Below are 5,103 nucleotides of genomic sequence, written 5' to 3'. Positions count from 1 at the left end.
TGTTCCCTCCCTGCTTTCACAGCAACATTGCATCCTCCGCGGCTGCCTAGGTGCCCAGCCTCATGCCTACCCAGGTGCCCAGCCTCATGCCAGCCCACTCACCTACCCAACAAGTGTCTGTGTGAACCCCATCTTAACTTCAACACACGCAAGTCTCCCTGTTTCACTATGTACCTTAGCATATTTATCTTACGAGCTGTAACAGCAAGCTATCTTTTATGAACTACGCAGTGAAAGATGATGCTAGGCACGAAGTACCCTATGTTATGACCAGAGGTGATGCTAGGCATGAACTACTGTGTTATGACCAGAGGTGATGCTAGGTATGAACTACTGTGTGTTATGACCAGAGGTGATGCTAGGTATGAACTACTGTGTGTTATGACCAGAGGTGATGCTAGGTATGAACTACTGTGTGTTATGACCAGAGGTGATGCTAGGTATGAACTACTGTGTGTTATGACCAGAGGTGATGCTAGGTATGAACTACTGTATGTTATGACCAGAGGTGATGCTAGGTATGAACTACTGTGTGTTATGACCAGAGGTGATGCTAGGTATGAACTACTGTGTGTTATGACCAGAGGTGATGCTAGGTATGAACTACTGTGTGTTATGACCAGAGGTGATGCTAAGTATGAACTACTGTATGTTATGACCAGAGGTGATGCTAGGCATGAACTACTGTATGTTATGACCAGAAGTGATGCTAGGCATGAACTACTGTATGTTATGACCAAAGGTGATGCTAGGCAGGAACTACTGTATGTTATGACCAGAGGTGATGCTAGGCATGAACTACTGTATGTTATGACCAGAGGTGATGCTAGGCATGAACTACTGTATGTTATGACCAGAGGTGATGCTAGGCATAAAGTACCGTATGTTATGACCAGAGGTGATGCTGGGTATGAACTACTGTATGTTATGACCAGAAGTGATGCTAGGCATAAAGTACCGTATGTTATGACCAGAGGTGATGCTGGGTATGTAGTACCCTGTGTTGACCAGGGGTGATGCTGGGTATGTAGTACCCTGTGTTGACCAGGGGTGATGCTGGGTATGTAGTACCCTGTGTTGACCAGGGGTGATGCTGGGTATGTAGTACCCTGTGTTGACCATGGGTGATGCTGGGTATGAAGTACCCTGTGTTGACCAGGGATGATGCTGGATATGAAGTACTATATGTTATGACCAGGGGTGATGCTGGGTATGTAGTACCCTGTGTTGACCAGGGGTGATGCTGGGTATGTAGTACCCTGTGTTGACCAGGGGTGATGCTGGGTATGTAGTACCCTGTGTTAACCAGGGGTGATGCTGGGTATGTAGTACCCTGTGTTGACCAGGGATGATGCTGGGTATGTAGTACCCTGTGTTGACCAGGGGTGATGCTGAGTATGAGGTACCCTGTGTTGACCGGGGGTGATGCTGAGTATGAAGTACCGTATGTGTTGACAGTTATCATACCTGTGGCAGATGCATGTGTGCAGTGCCAGACGCACGATCAGTGTGAGGTAAGGCGGGTAGGAGCGTGGAGAATCAGTGGACAGAGAGCCGTCGCTGGGTGGGGACTTTCCACGCGTCCTACCAGCGACTCTTGGCCTCTGCGAGATACAAACTTAGCAAATTTCTTTCCCTAGCTACTTTTCCTTCACATTGGTGAGTTTAAATCTGAAGACTTGGTGTGTCGTGCAGTGACGGAGGTGTATTTGTTTAGGTTACGACAGTGCTGGTGAAAGTTATATATGAAAGCTTCTCTAAATGGATGAAATACTTAGAGAAGACTAGATGTGTGTGAGGTGGGAAAGTTGAGGTCAGGTGCTGAAGAATAAACAAACTTCAGAACTTCCTCAGTCATCACCTTCCTCAGGTAAGGTGCTTAAAATTCTCACTTCAGCAGTGTATTTTGCATTAATATGGTCTTAATGTGTGCGTAAGTTCAGTGCCCTGGCGAGGGTATGTATGGGCATGTCTAATGCTGCCCCTGTTCATCTAGCAGTGATACTTACCTAGAAATTAGTCTGCTGTTGTAGGTTGCATCCTGGGCAAGAAAACCCGTAGAACTAGAGTATAAATAAGCTAATGTTTGGCTGTCTTGGGTTATTAACCTTCAGGTGTCTTCCTGTGTTTTTTTTAGAGATTATGTTTTTTTCAATGTTTTAGTTTAATGAATGATAAATGTATTCTCTAGAACTAAGACTGCATGTAAATATTTCATATTCTACCAGCACTAACTTAGGTACCTAACATTTCTTATCCTGAGGTCATTCTAACTTTTGTTAGCATTTTTGTGTTAATTTTTGAAAAATTAGGTGCATTTTCAGTATGTTAGGTAAAAGGACACAAGGGCAACTAATGCCACATTTTTATTGTAGCAACGTTTCCCTCTCCAGGAGCTTCATCAAGCCGCAACGGCTTGATGAAGAACCTGGAGAGCGAAACGTTGCCTCAACAAAAAAAAAGTTGCATTAGTTGCCCTTGTGTTCTTTTACCTAACATATTGTCGGTAATTCTACCAACGTTATTACATTTTAAGTATACTGTTCACATCTATATAATAGTTACATAATGGGGACACCTGACGTGTGTTGTTGCCCTAGTCTGAGCACTTCACTCTTGGATCAAGAGCCCTGGTGAGGAGCTCTTGATCCAAGAAAATTTTCCAGTCCTTCCCTTACTTCAATCGAAAGTTGATTGCCTCCCATTCTCCCGGGCATTGTAATCATGACCTCTAGGGTTTATCGCTTCCCCACGAATGTAATAATATTCTGTACGAGGGTTATATAGAGGGAACAAAAATTGGCTGTGTTGCCTTTTATTCCGTCAAACAAGATGGGTGGACTGCATGAAATATCGAAATGTGTCAGTCTGAGCTGGGAGACTTCAGAACGGTAATGGTATCATCAAATATTCCACTAAGTTATTCATTATACGCACACATACATACCAGTGAAGAGGCGGGGCCAGGAGCTATGAATCGACCCCTGCAACCACAAATAAGTGAGTACAAATAAGTGGGTACATACACACATAAGTATTGGCCATATTGTTAGAGTATTTGTTTAAGGTGTGATCCAGAAACATTTACGCATTAGTTACTCTCAGAAAATCCTACGAAGGCGCCTCACTACGCAGCGAAGGTGCGTTCTTGGTTGCAAATTTTTCCTAACTGAATTGGTCACTGTGGAACCGTTGAGTTGTCCGCAAGATCCCCTGATCTTATGGATTATTTGGTCTGGGGCCACGACATGTCGAAAGTGTATTAATTGAAAACTTGAGGACACTGGTCACCTACAGTAACTCATGACTGAGATAGATGCGCTAGCTAATGCAAATAATGCTCTATTAAAATGGGCTCATAGAAATTTCCAGTAGCGCATTAATAGATGCATAAATGTTTGTGGATAACATTTTAATTAACTATAAAACCAATGTTGAATAAATATGATCATCGTGAATTACTTATGTTTCCAGAATTTATGTTCACCCTTCATACATAGTGTTTTAAGATATATAGTGTGTAAGTATATCCAAACACAAATTTATAAGAAATTGATCATTGGTAACAACGCATCCAGAATAGGTATATTATATATATATATATATATATATATATATATATATATATATATATATATATATATATATATGTATGTATGTATGTATGTGTGTGTGTGTGTGTGTGTGTGTGTGTGTGTGTGTGTGTGTGTGTGTGTGTGTGTGTGCGTGTGCGTGCGTGTGTGTGTGCAATCTTGTTTTGAATGTAAATATAAATATAGGTATTTATATATGAGGAAACATAATCCACAAATAGTCTACCTGACGCCCTTTCTCGGATGAAACTTAATAAAATAATAATAATAAAAATAATACCTGACACACCTATTAAGAAGACCACTTGTACCTGTACCATAATTGATAGATAAATATGGCATAACCGTGCCGATGCGAGGAAGTCCTTGGTTACAAGGTCCTTCATAGCCCGAGGACACTACGCGAGACGCTAAAGGCATTCATAACAATTTTTGTGCTGAGAATATAATAATTTGCCCCTAAGAACCTCGACGAAATTGTCTGCACCATGATTGTTTCCCTTGGTCAGTATTTGGGACGAAATTATCAGCAAAAATGTAGAGCATTGAGGCCGTCTCGGACTCTCAGTAACAGAGTTATTAAGGGCCCACGCTTCTTAAACATGTAAAACACTGCTTCATGTTAAACACTGCTTTATCATGTTAAACGCTGCTTCATCATGTTAAACGCTGCTTCATCATGTTAAACACTGCTTCATCATGTTAAACACACTGCTTCATCATGTTAAACACTGCTTCATCATGTTAAACACTGCTTCATCATGTTAAACACTGCTTTATCATGTTAAACACTGCTTCATCATGTTAAACACACTGCTTCATCATGTTAAACACTGCTTCATCATGTTAAACACTGCTTTATCATGTTAAACACTGCTTCATCATGTTAAACACACTGCTTCATCATGTTAAACACTGCTTCATCATGTTAAACACTGCTTCATCATGTTAAACACTGCTTCATCATGTTAAACACTGCTTCATCATGTTAAACACTGCTTTATCATGTTAAACACTGCTTTATCTTGTTAAACACACTGCTTCATCATGTTAAGCACTGCTTCATCATGTTAAACACACTGCTTCATCATGTTAAACACTGCTTTATCATGTTAAACACTGCATCATGTTAAACACACTGCTTCATCATGTTAAACACACTCCTTCATCATATTAAACACTGCTTCATCATGTTAAATACTGCTTCATGTTAAACACTGCTTCATCATGTTAAACACTGCTTTATCATGTTAAACACACTGCTTCATCATGTAAAACACACTGCTTCATCATGTTAAACACTGCTTCATCATGTTAAACTGCTTTATCATGTTAAACTGCTTCATCATGTTAAACTGCTTTATCATGTTAAACACTGCTTCATCATGTTAAACACTGCTTCATCATGTTAAACACTGCTTTATCATGCTAAACACACTGCTTCATCATGTTAAACACTGCTTCATCATGTTAACACACTGCTTCATCATGTTAAACACTGCTTTATCAT

General features: G+C 40.5%; 1 protein-coding gene across 3 annotated transcripts in view; it reads left to right on the top strand.

The window, feature by feature from the left end:
- Positions 1-1,553: 1,553 nt before the first annotated feature.
- Positions 1,554-5,103, top strand: part of Pde9 (phosphodiesterase 9) — a 415,289-nt gene continuing 411,739 nt past the window's right edge. For 2 of the 3 annotated variants that reach the window (XM_053789230.2, XM_070094042.1), the window contains exon 1: positions 1,554-1,870. The gene's annotated coding sequence lies outside the window, so the exon portion shown is untranslated. The remainder of the gene's footprint in view (positions 1,871-5,103) is intronic. The other variant, XM_070094043.1, reaches the window with a different exon arrangement.

The sequence above is a fragment of the Cherax quadricarinatus genome, chromosome 44 (genome assembly GCF_038502225.1).
Source record: "Cherax quadricarinatus isolate ZL_2023a chromosome 44, ASM3850222v1, whole genome shotgun sequence".
Lineage (NCBI taxonomy): Eukaryota > Metazoa > Arthropoda > Malacostraca > Decapoda > Parastacidae > Cherax > Cherax quadricarinatus.
Note: the sequence above shows the minus strand (reverse complement) of the source record. Positions and strands in the feature narration are given on the sequence as shown.